Here is a 20,000-nt window from a genome sequence, read left to right on the forward strand (position 1 = left end):
ATTCAGAGAATTTATATGCTGTTCCCTTGAAGAGGGCATTCAACCAGTTCTGAAAGCTGTTGAATTGAATTGATTGAATTTGGGCTTTCTGGAGCAGATTTATAGAACAGCTTTGGAAATCTTGATCTGCAATCTGATTCAGAAGCCGCCAGAAGTTATTTATGATTTGGGAGGGTGCAGGAGAAAAAAAAATCTCTGACAAATTGTTACTCTCAAAATGAACAAATACAAGCATATGTGATTTGAAAACTCCAGTTTATTTCAAAGAGACTCAGTGGATGGAAAATTTAATTAAATTTATTTAGAGTTTATTTTGATGTAATTTAGGCCAGCTAAAACTATGGTCAGACAAAAAAATTCTCAAAAATGTGTTTAAAAGATTTAGAACTAGTTTTTTATGCATTAGATGATGTTTCTGCAAATATGAATATAGTCTTTTTTGCTACTGCAAATATGAGTATATTCTTTTTTATATAAGGTTTACCAAAACAGATACTAAACTTACTAGTTAAGGTAAAGGCATGAGAAATGATTGTTGAAACTGTGGGAAGTGGAGTTTCTTCTTCCTGGAGGACTTTGAGACGTTACCAATGGACTCTTTTATCAACCATAATAAATGGCTGCATTTAGTAGTATGTGCAAAACCCTGTTTAAATATTTAAGGTTTGAGACTGCTTGTTTACTACAGCTGCTGCAGATTTCACCCACCCATTCAGAAGTCAAATTCTGTCAAATAAAAAACAGAAAGGGGAAAAGAGGTTGGTGTCTAGAACTGAGAGTGAAATCTACAACCTCAAAACAATAGTGCAGAGCTCAGTTCTGAATCTTTGGAAAGGCGTTTTTGCTTCCTGCAGCATTATATGCTGGTTTATCAAGAAATCTGCTGGTAATGTTTAAAAATCCCAGTCCATAAACAAACTGAACGTGAAGGGGTCCAGACCCTTCATAGAAATATTCTACCTTGTACACAGTTTATTATGGAACAAAATTCAAGTAAAAAATATGTAATCTCCATACTTTTTATTATCACCCTCATTGTGGTCTGTGGGTGTAATTAACGTTCTAAGTAAATAAAAAAATGGCATCTGCTAGCATCAGTGAGTGCCATGATCCACTCGGGCCCTTTAAGATCCAAACAAAACAGAGCTGTCGCCAAAGTGTTGTCAATAACTTGAAGCATTAAAGGATAACCAGTTAGACGGAAAACCAAAGTCTTGTCTTAAGCATCAGAAACATAAACATGTTTTTAACTTTGTGGATTTTGAAGTTTTTGAAGTCTTTTGTATTATGGGCTAGCAACTTTTTCCATCTTTAGAGGAAAGCTAAAATTCTGTGCTATTTGCATGATTCTAGAGTCTGGGAATGTTAGGAAAACAGAAAGTAACAGCAAGTCTCACAGTTAGATTATGCAAGTTGCCAACCCTGCAAAGGAGGCCAGTGGTTTGCACAATTAAGAATGCCTATGTAAAAAATAATAAACATCCAAAAATTAAAGATACAAAAGGGTTATTTAGGCAAACTCTTTTCAAAATTCCTAGGTTTTATGAGAATCAAGAAACAAGACTTTAAGCACAGTTGTTCAATTTTTTGTTCCCTCTGTACAAAACGTTATTTTCTCCCCTACTCCTCATGCATTATTTTCTGTTGTTATTTGGCCAAGCTATTTAGTCTAGCGTTAGTACTCCCAAAGGACTTAGGCCTGATTTATATTTCTTTTTTGAAATTATGCATCTGTATTTTTCTACCCCTAAATTGAACTGCACAACTGAAATTATCTGCTGTGTATCTTTAGTTACACAGGGCTTTAAAATCAGCTGATTAATTCTCAGAGGTCTGTAGAAACCTAACTTACACCAGTCTTTCGAATATTTTTATTGTTTTTATCAAATTTACTTCTATTTAATCATATATTTGGGGATTTGTGATGCACAGAGCAGTAAATTTTGTCACGTTTTATCACAAGAGCTCTCAGCTACAGCTGCATAAAGTAAAAACTGTAGATAGACATGAGATTTCTTCCTTTCTCTCTATACATTACCTCATCAACTCTCATTCCAGGTGCTATTATAGACTGAAGGTCTCCATAAGATCCTGTGCAATATAGGAAATAAATTACTAGACTTTCTTTTTGTTTACCTTCTGCACAGTTGTTTTCTCCAGAGGGGGAGATTCAGCAGTGGGGGCCTTGGAAACTTGATTTGTATGTTCCCTGCCTGTTTTTTGTTTGGGGTTTTTTTGGGGGTTTTTTTTTGCTTTTTTGGTTGTGTTTTTTTTTTTTTTTTGTGTGTGTGTGTGTGTGTGTGTGTGTGTGTGTGTGTGTGTGTGTGTGTGTGTGTGAGTGTGTGTAATGTGCGAAAATCTGTGGGCAAGTTTCTGACTATTTCACGTGTGCAAGAAATCCCCTTGAAGACTGTCTCCATTTCTGGAAGATAAAACAAGTGAGGGCGTAATTTAAAAAAAGGTGTTTAGCCAGACTTTGTTAAGCAGAGGACCTCAGCCTCTCAAATTGGGCAACAGTGTGTCTCTCTGAGCTACTCAATCAGGTTATCCAAAGCAGCAGGTCAGGGCTGCCACTGACTGGCTGTCTGTGTGTGTTCATCAGTGGCTGCTGAGGACAGGATGGTTCCTCTAGAAGAGAACAAAGTTCTTGGAGAGTGGGTCATGGTCTGAACGTAGAGCAGGTTGCTACAGAGAATAGAGGGCATTAAATGTTTGGCTGTAATCTCTAAGTGCTCTTCCTGAAAATTATTTCATGTTCTCTAGCTTACTTTTCCTGTTCTAGTGGTTTACAGTGTTGAGCAAAAATTAGTAATTTTCCCTTCATGATGATCTGTGCTTTCAGACTGAAACTAGGATGACTTCCAGGTTTTCATTAAGTAAAAAATATTTAAAATTGTGAGTTTGAAACATGTTTGTTATTCTAAAGTGTATCGTGTTTCTGTGTTGGTTTTTTGGTTGTATTTGTGCATATTGTAGAGCTTCATGGCTGCTTGGAAGACTACACATTCTGTAGCTTATGTATGATAGATTGAGTTGTTTCTCCCAGTATTTTTAGGGGAATTGCAAAAGTCCTCATCCTTTGTGTAGTTTGTTTCTCTACTCTATGACTTACAATTTCTAGCATGTTCACAGGCACATTGAATTTTAGATTACATTCTCAGTTTTCAACAGTAAAATAACTAATATTCTAAGATATATTTGATTTTAACTGTTTCTCTGCATTATTGTTTTTATTTAAAAACTTTAAAGAATTACACTTACAAAAAGGCATAATGTGACTATGCTCGAGTTAAGAAATATAGAAGTCCTATTGCAATGCTTTGAAACTTGAAATCTCACATAGACATTTCATATCATATGAAGCTATGCTCTAGCTTACACTGTTCAGCAGTCATAAACCATCCTTTCATCTGTCAAGCTTAATTTACAGAAAATGACCAATTTATTTGTTCTGAAGTAGAAAGAAATGGTAAAGTGTTTCTTTCATGCACTATAAGCCAAATATTTGTTTCTAAACAGCAAGCTTTATTCCCATCTCTGACGAAGCAAGAAAATCGCACCTCTTCACCTTTCAGATTGGCTCCGTCATATTATTCATGCTAGTCTTTTCTCACTAATTTTATGATTATAATGAGGCAATGGCATGCTAGTTAGCACAGAATGACCTTTTAATTGAAAAGCTGTAAATTCAGTCTCAGTGGCCAACACTGGCAGAAATTTAAATAAATAAGGCTGCAAAGCCCTTACAATGGGCTGGCCTCTTGACCAGGGTGCTACCAAAGTCCTGGTCACCTGTCATCTGGTGATGCTTTGTAATTCCTTGGTGTTAACTGGCTGTCTTGTTACAAGTTAAGTTAGCATGAGAAGAACAAAGAGCATGGGGTCTTTTATTGGTTAAGCAGAGGATTTTGCATTTCAATACCTTCAATATCTGATCTAATACTATACTTTTTAAAGCAGCCTTTTAGTCACATAAGGCTTACTGTTTAATTTCCAAATCATGATAAAAATCTGGACAGAATGATGCATGAATAATTCCTGTTCCTTTATACAACTTCTCTTGATCATTGTTTAGATTTTTGTGAATTATTTGAAAACACCAATAACATTGGTTTAATGAGATTTTCTTTCTGACAAGCACTTAAGATTGGTGCCCAGATACCAAAATGATAAGGTCTTTTTAAGTTAGGTAAGAGGCTTGAATTTTTGTAAGCAAATCTGAGAAATTGTGACACGTTCAGTGTGTCTTAGAGATGCCCAGTTCATGAAATGGTCAATAGCACATTATCCTACCCACACATAAATGAGTACCTCTCAGGATCTTGACCTTGGTGTTTGGCACTGCCTCACTAAAGTTCATAGCTAACAATAGCTAATGCTCTATTAGTGATAACTAATAAAAATTGATAGTTTTGTATAGCATAAAGCAGCTTTATGCTGTCAGTGTCATGCATCTTTATCAGGAATACATCATACAGACAATGGAAATTTCCCATATCCTTTAAAGTTTTACATTCTGTATATTTGGTTGTTAGACAAATAGAGCAGGCTTTGCTGACTTCATTTTCATTCTTGGCAGCATGTTTTTATCATAAGGCAGATAGTCATTAATTTACAGAATCAACGCTGGGAACAGCTTTTGTGATCTCATATTAAATTTTCGCCTGAATCCGCCCCTTGGCAAAAATTACTCACATCGTTAAAAAATATTTAATTAGGCTGTAGTTTATACCCAGCTCACTGGGGAAATGTTGGAATTAATATGATTTGCATGAATTCTGTTTCTCTTTTTCTGTTAGAGATTAGTTTTGAATTCAGTTCAGAGGGTCGCTGACACTGCCAAGGACTCACAATTGTGAAGGTCAAACAGGTAGCAAATACTTCCCCTGGGTATCTTCCCTGAAAAGACAGCTCAAAATTGCTTTTAATTATGGGTTACCTAAAAGGCCACTTGCTGTTTTTATTTTTCTACAATCTCTCAAATATTGTATGTCTGAAACTTCTAGGTAGACCACATCAGTTCAAATCAAAAACAACATAAGTCATGTTTTCACTTCTTTATCTTTTCTTAAAAATATATAGCATATAAACCCCAGAGTGCACACAAGCAGGCATACATATGTGTACATCTGTGCTTAAAACATTTCTTTTGGTGTCTGTTCCTCTATTGCAGTAGGGGAAACTCAAAACCTGCTTTCTTTTTCCTAAGGTTTGGGGGGGGGGGGGGGAATATTTTGGAAGAAAAAATATTTTCCTTCATAGAAATGCATCCACTGGCTTAATTATTCTTCACAAGATAAGGTACAATGTTTAGTTATGCATTCTCTTGTTTATGATTTCAAGGGTTAGAAAAAACCCTGGGGATGCATGATCCCGTGCTTTTTAAAAAGAGAATTTAATGGAAACTTTAATTAATAATCTAATCAATCAATTAATCTCTGTTACATAAGTGTTGAAATCTAATTCTTCTTCACAGCTCTATCTATGCAGGGAGAAATGACTGCCCACTTATCAGACTGATGGGGAACCATTACAGACACAAAGAACAAGTGAAGCTGTAATAGTTTTGTGAAGCTGACACAGATAATATGCTAAGAATGTTCTCTTGGATTTGGGACAGATCACAATATGTCAGTATGGTGAGCTGTTGTGCAGTCCATTTCAGGAGTTCATATTTTTCTTTAGCATTCAGGAATGTAAGACCAGTCCCTATATAGTTAGGAGTTAATCTGTTTGATTTGTGTAAACCCTGGCAGGTATGATGTATTAGTAGTCAAAAAATCCTGTTAACTAGTGAGCATCAGGTAGTGCTGACTTCTACTTTGAGTTCAGAAAATGTAAACCATCATCTTTATGAAATATATGCAGACCACACCATGCTGTTGACTAGCTAAATGTTGATAAATAAATGTTCATATATCAAATGATTTATATAGGGCTTCTATCAGTCCTGCAAAGGTGAGAGTCAGTTTGACCCTTATTCCTAGTACTGTGAGTGAATCCAACTCTCTGGAGCCTGGAACCCTGCCAGAGGTGCCTGCAGTACTGAAAGCAATTTAATTGATAACAATGCAGATGATTCTTTCATGTTCAAACCCATCTCCAAAGCAGACTCTGAGTATTTGTGTCTGTATCCTTCCAAATGCTTTAAAAAATCCACTGAGAGTCTTATGTGTAGGAAAGAGAATTAAGTAATACATAGGCATGCACAGGTGTTGCACAGCTTCTGTCACCAAGCTTCTACTTTCTTTTGAAAAGACAGTTCAATGTCTAAAAATACTTACAGGAGAATTTAGTGAAAAGCATTTCACGGAGAAGCATAAAAATGTAAACCAACTTTGAAAAAGGAAATTGAAATTTTGTATATCCTTACCAATGTATTTATTCTTTCGGGCTATATACCATGCACTCCAGTCAATGCAATCTGTACGTCTAAACTCCTATAAAGTCTGGAATGTAAGAATTTTGTTACATTTCGAGTAGAGAACTGTAGACATAGGAAAATGTGGTTTATGGCAATTTTTGGACTGCAGAAGTCTAGATATTTATATTGAGATCTAATTTATCTTCCTTTAGTTCTTTCCTACGGTAAAAGAAAAGACAAAAACAAAATGTCATACTGAACTATCATTGAACCTAATTCCCTTTTTCTTACATTCAGTGATTTACCATTTCTTTAAAGCAGTATATTTTTCCTTTTATCTTTGGCATATTCATTTTCCATCCTTTCCCAAGATGCAAATCCTGATGGCTTGAAATTACACTCTTTTTGGCAAGGAAAGGCCACAGCTTTATTTGCAGCACAAATTGGTCCAAATACACTAGTATTAATTGTGCACACTATATACAAAAATAATAGCTTATATTGCCAGCAGGCAGACTTTCCAGTCAGTGATTATAATACTCTTTTCCAACTGAAGAGTTCTGAATATTCCTGCCTGTCAGTGAAAAACTGACCATTCTGATCCACAAAAGTGGCATTGCTATAAAGAAGGCAACCCAGAATTTCTCACCCAAAATTGTAGCGACTGAAAAAATTGGTTCTATTCATTTGCCTGCCTCCTTGTGCTATTCTTCTACTCTTTTACCTTTTTCTGCCTTCTGTTTCTCACATAAGCCTCATTATCCCTTGCTGTATCCAGGGGCCATCAGTCCATAATATACCATTCTGGCTGCATCTGATATAAAACACACATGTTTTACGCCCATGTATGATTTAAAACAACTTACAATAAAATGCTATCAATCTGCTGAATAGAGGCTTAGAAAGTGCCAGTCAAGCCTAGAAGGTGCCATGTCGTGGTACACCCCCTGGATTCCCGCAGCAAGGCAGCACCACAAAGTTTCCCAAGCAGGTATAACAAGCATGACAACAGAACATCTGAGGTTTAAGATGTTGTCATACCTAAAATGTGACAAACCATTTTTGATGTCGTTCTGCCATTTAGATGAGAAGGTTCCATGGATAGCAGAGACTACTATTAACATGTTCAACTAGAGCATTAGTTATACCCCAGGAAAAAGGTCTTGGAGTCACTATGGATTGTTCTCTGAAATTGTCAACTGAATGTGCAGAAGTGTGGGAAGATATAGTGCTAAAGGCAATCTTGCCCCCAGTTGCAGCTGTGTTAATTACCAAAGAGTGGGAACAGCCTTGCCCTCCCAGCTATGGGTATGATAAAGAGTGAGTGAGCTGGTAGGGACTCAGTTGGAGTCTGCTGGCTGTGCTGTGAGGAGGAAGGGACAGGAGGCTGTGTGAGGGACAGAAAAGGTCAGACATCATGCGAGGGACAGGCAGGGTTAGGTGGCTGTGCTAGGGACAGGACAGAGTGAGCTGGAACTGCAGAAGGAAGAGAGAAGAAGGAGAGAAAGAGCCAGAGCTGTGGGGAGCTGCCCTTGGGAGGCTACAGAGAAAAGCTATGGAGACTTCTAGATAATAAGGTGCTGATACCTGAAGCTTTCTGAAGTATTACAGAAGCACTCCAGGTGTCATGGCCATCTCGATAACCACACAAAAGTAGCCCAAAAGTTGGATGTCATGAGAAAGGGTTTTGAGGATATCATGAACAAAAAGTGCAATTAAGGCCTGGCAGTATTTCTTTGCCCAGGCAACTATAAAGAGAAGTGTTGGAGAATTTCTTAATTATTGGTATGTTAGGTACCTGGAGCCTTTCCTTCCTGTGCAATTTTTATAGGTCTGCATGATGATGGCTAGCAAGACATACCAGATCTTGAACATTCCCAGATCATCGCCTTAGCCAGAAACATAAAATCTGAATCCTGCCAATCGTAAAAGCCTCTCTTGCTCTTTTCCTTCTTCCTTTCTTTGTTCTATGTGCCTATCTGATACCCATGGAATCAACTGCGTATTGAGAATGAAAGCAGTACAAGGTAGACACTGAACCCTGACAGAGGCTGTTCTGCCTGCTGGCAGAACAGCAGGAATGTTTAAAGAAGTAACAAAAAAACCCTCATTGTGTTATGTAAGACAGATGCTAGCATGCATTAGCTGGAGAGAGAGTGTGAGATAAATAAAAATGAAAACTAGGGAACCGTCTAATATAAAGAAATATAATGAATAAGAGAAATGTAAGAGTCAAAAAATATATTCTTTCTTCATAGAAGGGGCCATGTTTTATGTATTTTACTCTACAGTGGAATCCAAACAGTTACTTGGCCACAGATATTTTTACAAACATGGATGTATTTATGGGAATGGATATGGATGTATTTATAGGAAAAACTGTTTTCAAAACTAAGGTTAGTTGTCATATACCTCTCAAGATAAAGATTGCTCTGAGTCTAAAATGAATATAGCTTTCCTGTTTAACTGGTTTTTAGTTAGTAGGAATTGTAAGGGATGCTGGAGGGAGAACTGAACTTCGTGTGTTGGCCTCATTATCTTGCTGCCATCCACTTTTGCTCCACTCCTTAGATGTATCATTCAAAAGTCAAGGAACTCTTCTATTCTAAATAGTGAGTTTCATTACTAAATTAATTAAATTACAGAGAAACCATATGAGTAAATTTTCACAGTTAACTTAAACCCATTAAAACAACTGCATTGTCTAGGTGTAAGTTCACCTCAGGAACATAGTTGGTCACTTGTGATAGATATAGCCACTCATGAAGCAGTAAAGTCTAATCAGAACATTCGAAAAGACAGTGGTACAAGGATCTTCAATTAACACATATAGCTTTATGCAATTATTAGCTGTGGAAACAATTCCACAGTGTGAAGAGCTGGAATTATTTTCCTGGGGTAGAAAGGATATATTTTTACTAAATGTCTGAGTTATGTGGCCAAGGCGTAGCTGGTGAGTCAGTTTACAGACCTTATTTTAGCAAAGAGTATCTTTTGCTTTTCTTCCTTTATTGGAATTATTCTCTGCATTATATTTGTCATTCTCCTTCATAAGTGCCAATTCCTTCCTTGGTTTTTGCACTTCTCAGTGGTCATATCTCTGATGCCTCCCTCTCTATTTCCTTTATTAGCTCTCAGGTTCCCTTTGTTCTGCTGATGTTTCTCTGACTTCAGCTCCATTTTCACCATTTACCTCTCGTTTCTGTCAAAAATTTTCATTGGCCTCCATAATTTTGAGTCTTAGATTTTTTCTTCTGCTTCTGTGAGTATTGTTGTTACTGACACTTGCAGTTGTATTTCGAACACCTCCTTCATTTCTTGCTCATATCTCAGTCTTAGCAGAAGTGAACTTTTGGTCTACTGTTTTCTAACCTGTATTAGGTGTTGTAACATTTATGACACAAAAAAAATATCACCAAGCTCTAAAGGTCTTCTCTGAAGCTCTTTTGTCTTCAGAACTCATGGCTCTTCACAATCTGTGTGCATCTCTCAGGCCACAGAACCTTCTCCCTCCTATCTTCTCTTCAGTAGTGCCAAATACTGCAAAAATACACCTATAAACATATATTAACCATTCTTCTTTCTCTGTTTCAACTTAAAATTGACTGTCATCCCGTTATCCAGGTTCACTATCGTTTTCCTCTCCATGCCTTCCATAATACCCTGTAAAAAAACCATCCAAAGTTTGTTGATTTATCTCTATCCTTTTCTTAATCATTTGGTTACCTGCATTTCTGTAATCTTCCCCTCTTCATCCAACCTCAGTCTCACTTTTTGCTTCAGTCTGAGTAAACTGTGACAGTTATGATTTTTTTCTTACAAGCCTCTAAGCATCCCAACATTTTTATTTTTCTGACAACTCTGCTTCACTACTCTCAGATTGTAATCTCTCAGATTGCTTCAATTTCTTTTACTGATTTTGGCTTACTGGTGCTTCTCGTGCTGCCTCCAGTTCTTGGCAGAAGCCTGTACATCTCATTTGTTAACTCTAGCATACTTGCCCTTTTTTTCAGACTGCTTATCTCCTACATTAAAATACAAATGTTACCCATACTCTTCCACTCAAAAAGTTCTTTCTTTTTCTTGAATATTGGGAATTTTTTTTTCTTATCTGGATTCAGTTGTAACTTCAATACTAAGACTCCTTTTTACTGTATTGTTTATTGTATGTGCAGCATTGAATAAATTATTGATAAATAAATCTAAAATTTTTAGAGGAAATATTTGGAGAAAAAAACCGGCATGGAAAGACCATAGTAGTATACTTCATCTAAATACAACGTCATGCTACAAATTCTATATAAATTTTCCTTTTCTTGTTAGAGAAGAGAAAACCTACATAGGTATGTGCTGGCTTTGAAAATACAGCTTTATCAAATCCGCAGATCATGTTCGAGAAAGTTTAGATGGGATGTTTAGAAGTCTATGACAGGACTATAATCTTGTATTGCTTTATTTTAAGTCAAAGAAATAGATTCCTGTGAATGTTTAACAAACACAGAAATGCTGAATGAAGCTAGAATATAAATCACTTTAAATTGGTCTGTTTATTTCAGTAAAATTTGTCACAATCTCTCATTTGGACGGCAGCGCAAGCAACATCTACTTGAACAAATTTTATGCAGCATGAAGATGTGTTGTGGGTTAATTCTAAAGAACATGCTTCTCTAAAGGTCTTCGCAATATTTCGAGCATTTGTTCTTTTTTTTCTCTTAACATGACTGAAATGGAAATTCAACTGTGAATGGTGGTTTTTATTCGTGTTTTCACAGAAGCACATTTGCATGCCCTAGAAAAGAATCAATATTATGAATGAGAACTCTCCCCAAAAGTCTTTAATTATATGTCTGTGTATCAATATGTAATACTTTTTCCCCATTTTTTTCTTCTTTTAGCTGACACAGACTTTGAAAGAAGTAAAATCAGCAATGTAACAATGAAATGCATACAAACTTGTTAAATGTGATGGCAAAATAAAAAGCTTCAGTCAGTATGATCAGTTAGGGGGGAAAAAAAAAAGATAGCTAGCAAACTGTCTATCATGTGATGAAATTTGACAGTAGGGATTATGGCTTTGATGGACCAGAACAGCTAATAGAAGAAGCTGACATTTTTGAAACCCTGCTAATTAAGGGTTCCTTCCTTAATATTAAAATAAAGTCTTTGTCTGGGTTTTATGGTTGGAGAATCAGGTGTTTTCATTAATATATGCCAGTCAGTCTTAATAAGCTTGGAGGGCAGAGGAAGTTATTATTGAGTGACCTTCTACAAAATAAGCATGTTGCTAAGGGCTCTAACCCTGCCCTGTTCAGACTGATGAATCTCATTTCCAATGCAAAAGCTTCACAAGAAATCCAAGTATTCTCTGTGCAATCACAGAAAATAATCCTTGTGTCTCTTGTAATGTCCAGAATTGCCACTTACTATACTACTACTGTACAATGAATATTACAATACACATTATTTTTCTAGCACAATTGTCTACATTTCTGAATTGCCAAGAATAGAAAAACTTATTGTCCAGACACTTGTATTGAAAAGTCAGCTCATTTTAATACTTCTCAAATAGTCATCTACCCTGTTCATGAATTATAATGCACAGAATACATCTGACAATACTAGCTTTGAAAAAGAGATATACCTGTATTATTACATATTCATTTTCAAATAGATTTTGAACAGATTTTAAACCATTCATTGAAATTCATTGAAATGATAAATTCACAGTTGGATTTTGATTGACTCTTAATCTAATTTTACATTTGATAAGTTTTCATCTTTCCTTAGTAGTAAGTTTGATTTGATGTAGATTTTTCAAGCTAAGTGAAAGGGTGTGGTAAGTTACTAGTTGTCACCATATATTTGCTGATAGAAATTAGAAAATGAGATATTGACCTAGATTAATTAAGTGAAGCCCTGTAACTATCAGGGGTGTGCCTCACATCAACTCTGTGTGGACTGGGCCGTTTCTAACACCCCTAGACTTTCTGTGGACATTTACTAATGCTTTGTTGCTTTTAGTTTTCCTTGCTTTTCTCTAACTAGGCCAAGTCAGTTCTCTAAATGGTCTGTGAGATACTGCACACATAGTAGAGTGGATAATGGATGGAATTTGAAGCCACACATCCAGTTTGCTGACACTATGCTAATAAAATAACATGGCTGCCAAGTAGAAATGTCAGACTTGGGAGAATATACATGCTCCCAAGCCATTGTGTGAATCTCTAAAAGTTGAGCATTTAATAGAAAGCGATCAACTGCATCATATTTGCAGATATCCATTCTTTAATTGATGACCCAGAATATGGGTCTACTGTTTTCTTATCCAACCAAACCAAGCTATCACAATTTGTAAAGTACTTGATAAAACTTTTTCCAAAAGTTTGGAAAATCCAGTTAATTTCTCTCTTTATTTACATTGATGATGAGGCTAAATCTTAAATTGGCTTCAGAAATCACACACTCAATAGAAGGGGATATATATGCTCGTGGATAATTCTTACTCTGTGTTGTTACATACATAAATACATGGTAAACCAGTGAGACAGTTCAAACTACAATGCTAGAAAAGACAAAACTGAGGCCCATGTATTTAACTTTTATCTTGATATTTTTTTTTCCCAGGGAATTTTGATCTATTATTACATGAAAATAAAATGAATAAAATAATTAAATAGTTAATTCCCTGCAAAGTCTATCCCATTATGAAGACCCACTATCCACTGTGATGTATGGGTTATTTATGAATGACTAATAGATGTCACATTTGAATACAATTAGTCCAGTTAGTCTACAGACTGCTTCGAATATGAAAAGATCTCTATTTTGTTCTATTAGAGTCAAAGCCATCTGCATACCTTGGACTATCTGTATCTCTACTTGATTTATGTATTTTAAGTTTGGGATTTTGGGCTACTTTACCCCTTGAGCATTTCCCCCCCCCCCCCCCAAAAAAGTAACTTTATTCATCTCCATATTTAACCTTGATCCTATTCAATTTGAAAAAGTAGTAAGTGCAACATTTTTCTTAAAATGTTTAAAACTGATCAAATTAAAATTCCCACAAGTTTGTGGGTGGGTTTATTTGTTTTGTTTGTTGTGGCTTTTTGTTTGGGTTTCTGGTTTAGTTTGGGTTTTTTGAGGGAAATTTGTGGCTGTGGCTGCTGGAGGTCAAGGAGGTATCTAAAGTGTGAACAGTGATTTCCACTCTGTCTCTAGTGGACAGATGTGGACAATAGAGAGAAGACTGTCCATATAGTACTTACTAGCATCTCGCTGGCAGCTGCAAACCACAGGAGAGAAACATTAGATTTACCCTAGGAATGCCTCTTTCAGGTATAGTGTCAGGGTACCTGATATACTGATACTCTGTAGCCATTTTTGTTGTTTTAATATTTGAAGAAATGCAAAGAACCCACTTTCTCGATGCATATAGTAGTTTAGAACTCCAACGTTTACTGCTAAAAGGTCTGATTGAAAGCTGCTGATTTCTGATAATAAAACTTTTATAGACATTAATGTATGTAAGAACTAACCCTCAGAGAGAAATATTCTATTCTCATCCATGTTGGCATTGTGTTGCTAAATAGTATGGCGAGAGCTTTCTTACAGTCTCAGCAGTATTATATGCAGTACCTGCTGTGACTCACCTAGGAGCCAATATTAGTGTGCTCATTCACCAAAAAAAGTACGAGTAAAGCAGAAATGGTACCCTTATGCAGAAATCGATATTCATAAATAAAACAGCCAAAGTGACTGTACTCAAATACTGTAAATGCTATATTTTTTACTGTAAATGTAATTGAAACAAGGTCATTCTTTTTGCTGCTGGAAAACAAATGGAGTACTAAGGTAGATTTACACCTTCTTCAAGAATAATGGATTTTTTGTGCAGGAGGACGGAAATTTGTTCCACAGCAGAAGTTAACAGGTGATTTCCACTACCAAATACTGTGACTGTAGCTGAGGACAAGAGATAGGATGAGAAAAGGATACTCCAGGAAGTTTTCAAAAGGCTCAATGACTGCTGACAATGGGCTAATACTGTAGTAAGTCTGGTATCGAGTTTGAAATCTGTCATAATATCAGCGTGCTTTGCCAAAATGAAGTGCCAAATCGGGGGTCATTAAATCTTAATGTCAATTCTCATGATATTGTGATTGAAAGGAGTGGCATACAAGTTGTGAGGCTCATCCTTAGTGTGGGAGAATTTGGGATACCCAGAGGACACCCCAACATGCTGAATCATCTGTCTCTGTTCCATTAGTTATATAGCATACAAGTACTCACAGAATGGAATTTTTCAGACCCAGGACAAATGTAAACCAATCAAAAGGTTTAAAAAGACACAACTAAACATATTTATGCAATATGCTGTGTTCAGGCTCTAAATCTGTGGCTAATGGCTAATTTAACTTAGAAGGAATAGCACAAAATCAGCTGTAAAGACACCAAAACCATCAGCATCTCCCCCTCCATCAACATATTTCTGAATCCTGAACTAGTCTGACTCTGGGAAGTATTACTCTAAGTAGTCAATATGACTAATCACTTTTAAGAGGAAGGCAATTATTTGAAGACAGTATCTTTCTGCATCATGTGTAACTCTTGCCTTTCCCTGCAACTTCATGCTTTGTTTTTCTGTGTGCTCCTATTTTCCTGTCTTATCAAAGTGAAGCTAAATATCTTGGCTGCTATGTTTTGCTCTCACCTTTCAGCTCTTACATCTGAGTGTAGTAATGAAAGGCTTTTGTATCTTTCAAGTTTGGAATGACCTCCAGTTCTGAGTGGCAATAAAAACAGATGGAATTTTCCAGAGGGACACAAAAAGAGAATAAAGTAAAGGGAGAGAATTTTAGATGGAAGTAGAGAAGACCTATGACTGCCTTGAGAAGGGGATGGGCTGGCTTGAAATGCAACAAGAATAGTCATTTAAACAAAAGAGAGGTTCTAGGGATATTTTCCATAGTCTTTAAAGAGAAGTGAATGAGAAATCTCTCCTCTTTTCCAAAGAAACAGAATCTTTTCTTCAGTTACTTAATTTTGTAAAATGCAAATATGTTTTAGAAAATAGTTTGAGAAAGTTGAGAGATTTGGTCTTTTAGCCACTACCCCAATTTCCTACTATGTATCTTGTCAAATCCATTCTGGTACAGTCTTAAAGGCAGAAGTGATAGGAGTGACTTAATTTAGAGGCTCCCTCCCACACTACCATGGTCTTGGTCAGGATTTAGACTGCAAGTTTCTTAGAACCTTGGAAGGGCTCCCTTCCCAGACTGGCACAGGGTCATAGAGGCTTGTACGAAGACCTTTAATTCCTTCATTTTTAGGTTATATAGCGATACAGAGAACTGCCATGGGCAGTCTCTGTACAAGATGTAGAGAAAATAAAACCAAAGGTATGAGAGAAAATGGGAGCTGAGTTGAGCAAAAGCAGGTGTCCAAAGATATCTGTTTAATACCCATTGCTAGTGTTAGCTGCCTTGAATATACTTACTCCTGACCAACTAGGTACCACCTGATATCAGCTGCAGAAGGTTACAAGCCCCCACCCTGACCCAATAAGAAAACTCCCCAGCTGATAGCTGCCTAACATAAAGGTATTAGGGATTTTATATCCCTGGCAAAATTTTCCAAAGAGCTGTCTCAGGCTGAACATCCGGAATCAAAGGCTGCTTTTGAAAAGTTGACCCTGGCCTTTGGGGAGACACTGCAAAGACTTTTCTCGTTTCCTGAAAGTGTAATTTGAATCTCATTCTATAGTCCCACATTGGATTAAATTGAAAGTGCCTCCACTGATGTCAACAGTTTAATGAAAATTGCTGTAATTTCATGGATTTTCTTTTTTTTTTTTGGTAACCTATGCTAAATGAGTTACATACTGCTGTGTGTATATCCATGTGTGTACGGTAATTGAAAGTCTTTTTTATTCTATCTGATTCAATACTGAAGATTAGTATTTCTTTCTCCTCTTTCTACTAGCATATACAAAACTTTTTTCAGAAGGTTTTCCAGTTTCTGTGTCTGTCCTTGAAATATGTGAATTAAAATTGAAAGTAAGATGGATTGGGAAAGAACATAGCATTTCTGCCCAAGCAGTTCAATATTCAGAAGTCCTGTGATCTGTAAAAGTTATGAAGAGGGAGGTATCATACCCATTAGTCCAGAGGAAAACCAATTCTAATGTTGATCCCACATTACATTGTACTTCACTTTCTTCTTGACGTATTATTTTATGAATTGTAGTACAGTGTGGTGATTTTTATATTGTGTTTCATATTTCATCTCTAATCTTTCGTGTTGGGTTACATGGAGCCTAGTATCAAGAGAGACATGGAATAATGAGAAAGTTAATAATTTAAATGCTTATTTAACTATCTGCAGTTTGGTGTGTTAATCCTAATATAGAAAATTCATTATGGCATAGATATATTACTGCTTTTTCTATTACTGAGCTATTTGTAACCATATTTCACCTTAAAATGTGTTTAATTAATCACTCCTTAATCATTAAGGAGTTTGCAGTGCATTGTCCATTTCCACAACCACAAAGTACTATTTAATCCTTTTGATCAAATGAGATTTACTGTAGCACTAACTTTTGCTGTTGCGATAATACCACAGTTAGACAGCATTGCTCAGTAAGGAGTAAGGAAGAATAGCAAAGGTTATTGACGTGTCTGTTGAAAAAGGCAAAATTTTCCTTGTTTCCCAGGAATCACATCCTCCAAAAAGATGTGATGGTTCTGATTTAGAAAAGTCACCTGATCTTCGGAATAGTTCTGCTATTCACCAAACGGTGAAGTTACAAAATGTGAAGTACCAACATCTTAGATATTTTTATAACTGCCAGGATTTTATGGCATAACTGACTTCTTTAAAATATTAAGTCCTCTGAGATTTTTGGAAATAGCTTTTAAAAAATAGGCTGTAAAAGAAAAGAAAAATATTTGCTAACCTGTTTTTCTGCTAAAGAATCTTCAATTTCCTGTTGCTGAAAGCAGATACAGAGGTTCACACTCTATAGTCACTTCATTAGTAACAATCTGCAGCGTTTCTTTGGAAGTCAGTACAGTCAACCAGCTGTAAAACCAATGTTACTGAAATAAAATCCAGACCTACAATTGCCATACTTTCCACCATGTACCACAGTCATTTCTTATGCTTCTTTCACATTCTCACTATTGTTCATAGTAAAACAGTAGTATCTCAGATACTGCAGAATGCTAACCACTGGTAAATGTATGTCCTTTATAGTGGTGACCACTGTGGCTAAAGAGGAGCAAATGCAGTCAGTGTGCATGACTCATCTTGCTCAGAGGCCTGCATGGCATGAGCATAGCTAGAGACCTTTTGGCAGCCAGCACAGTACCCATTCCTCTAGAGCATATTGCATGCATCCTATACATATTCTGTTCAGTTAGAAAAGCAGGCTTTTTCTACCAATCAGAGCAGTGTATGAAAATAATTCTGTCTCTCCATGCTGCATGCATCATGATTATGGATGTGCTGAAGCACCAATAATCAATCTCAGTTAACTGGAGAACGTTGTCACTTGCTGCTCTTAGTCACGCAAAGTGTTGTACAGAGCAGCAGAAGCAATACAGCTTGAATTTCATGGAGGTATTATTGTACATGAGGCACTGAGAGGCTGTACATTATAGGAGCATAAGCTGCTCAGTGCTGTTCATTTTGCTGTGTTTTTATAAATGATTATGGAAGTATAAGCTGTGTGGCTACACTACCAGCTACCTTGGGCTTTTTTCCCACTTTCTTACACCCATCAAAACAACTTGCAGAGGTTGCATTATCAGACACTTTTTTTTTACTCCCAGTGAACTATTTTCTTTTTGTGGAGATTAGTTTAAAATGACTCAATGCATATCCTATAAAATTTACTTCTCTGTTAGTGGTAAATGGCAGCTGGCAGTAGAACAGTTCAAAGGTGCATGAGATCATCCATATTAAACAAAACAACCTAACATTCATTTGCATCCCATTTACCTTGAGGAAAGTTCAGCACAGGTTTAACATCAGACACATACTTAATGTTGTGTTGGGCTGTAAGGCCCTGTAAAGGCAGCTCTCCCAGCAGCAAATGGAAGCCTAAAACTTGGTGGATGTTCTTGAATTATTTTCCAGTGAGAAAAATAAATTAATTTGAAGGGTGAAAATCCTAAGTGCACCATGTGACAAAGATTTTGTTACATTCAGAGCTGTAAATCTGAGGAGAAGTAAACTGGCTAATGAGAGGACCTGAACTGTGCAATTATATAGACTCTTCTGAAAGTTTAGTATTTCCTTTCAGAGTCTGTATTTTTTAGGCTACAGGCTGAAATGAAGTATGCTATTAAACTGCTTCTTCTGAGTAATAAGTTGTTCATGGTTTCTCTTGATTTTTGTCATCTGAGGTTGAATTTATTTTCCTAGGGATTTCTGGTTTTGTTGCCACACTAGTCCATAGTATAACTAGGTCATAGTATAATTTTGAATGTTCTTGATTTCAGCTAAGATTGGAAAAAAGAATAAATTAGATCACAGCTCTTCTTAAAACCTTATGCAGAGAAGGGAAATATAATTGCTTTCTTTTTGATCTTTCATGTTCACAGCACTGCTGTAGTTAACCTGTCCATAACCTGACAACATACAGATTTATCTGCAGTATCTTGTAACAGCGATGGATTAATGAATAATGATATTGCTATTCAGAAAAAGGAATCCTCTCTTTAGATTACTTTTATAGAATGTATGTAAAATTCCAAATTGAACACCTAGAATTCTGTTTGCATGGCTTGGTAACAGTGGTCAAAACCTAGCCATTGCTTCTTATGACATACTTGTAACAGATGGTATTCTGGAATTTCCCTTACATTCCTTCAGCATTAACTTCTCTGATCAGAGTCACTTGCTTCCTGAAGGCAAGGAGAGATAGCCAAGGTCTGTGTCTGATAAATGTCTTGCCCTATAAAACCCATAATTTTCTGTGTTTCTTCTATTGGAGCATTTTCCTGTGCATTTGCATTCTCATTTCGCTTCTGTCCAGGCTGCCCTTGAACCACAGCTGATTTCTGGGGAGGTGGGAGCAGGTGCCTGTGGAGTGGGAAGGACTGAAGCAAAACTCTGGTTGTCATGGTTCCTTTCCTGCCTCAAACATTTTGTGTTAATCATTTTATAAGTAGCATGTTCTGGGGTAGTTTGTCTTGTTTCCATTCACTATGGGATCTGTGATTACTTCTACTGAAATGAGTACTTAGACTTCATAGTTTAATGCAGTTAATAATACAACTGTGGAGTGAAAGATATATTGAAGAATTTCAAAAGAGGAGTTGTGACTGAAACACAGTAGTGAAAAGCTGACAGATAGAGTTTATCAAAGTGCTGCAGTTTACCTTCATACAGAAGGAGAGTGACTGTTTTCATATTCACTAATCCCCAAATAAACACCAAGAAATATTAAAATACACATTCTATTAGTTTCATTTAATTTCTTAATTGCTCAAATTCAGTTTACCAATTTATTGCTGTGTGAAATGCTTAGAGGCAATGCGTACATTAAAGGGATTATTTACATGTAATCCCTCCCTCCCAAAGGATACAAACTGATCATTTATGAATTCTGATTTACACTCTGTAACAA

At 36.4% G+C, this 20,000-nt stretch overlaps 1 protein-coding gene across 4 annotated transcripts in view; it reads left to right on the plus strand.

Annotated features, from left to right (window-relative positions):
* Positions 1-20,000, plus strand: part of NPAS3 (neuronal PAS domain protein 3) — a 596,091-nt gene that overhangs the window by 475,182 nt on the left and 100,909 nt on the right. The gene's annotated exons all lie outside the window — the stretch shown is intronic.

This window comes from Chamaea fasciata, unplaced genomic scaffold (assembly GCF_029207755.1).
Source record: "Chamaea fasciata isolate MVZ Bird 193981 ecotype frontalis unplaced genomic scaffold, bChaFas1.0.hap1 SCAF_7, whole genome shotgun sequence".
Classification (NCBI taxonomy): Eukaryota; Metazoa; Chordata; class Aves; order Passeriformes; family Sylviidae; genus Chamaea; species Chamaea fasciata.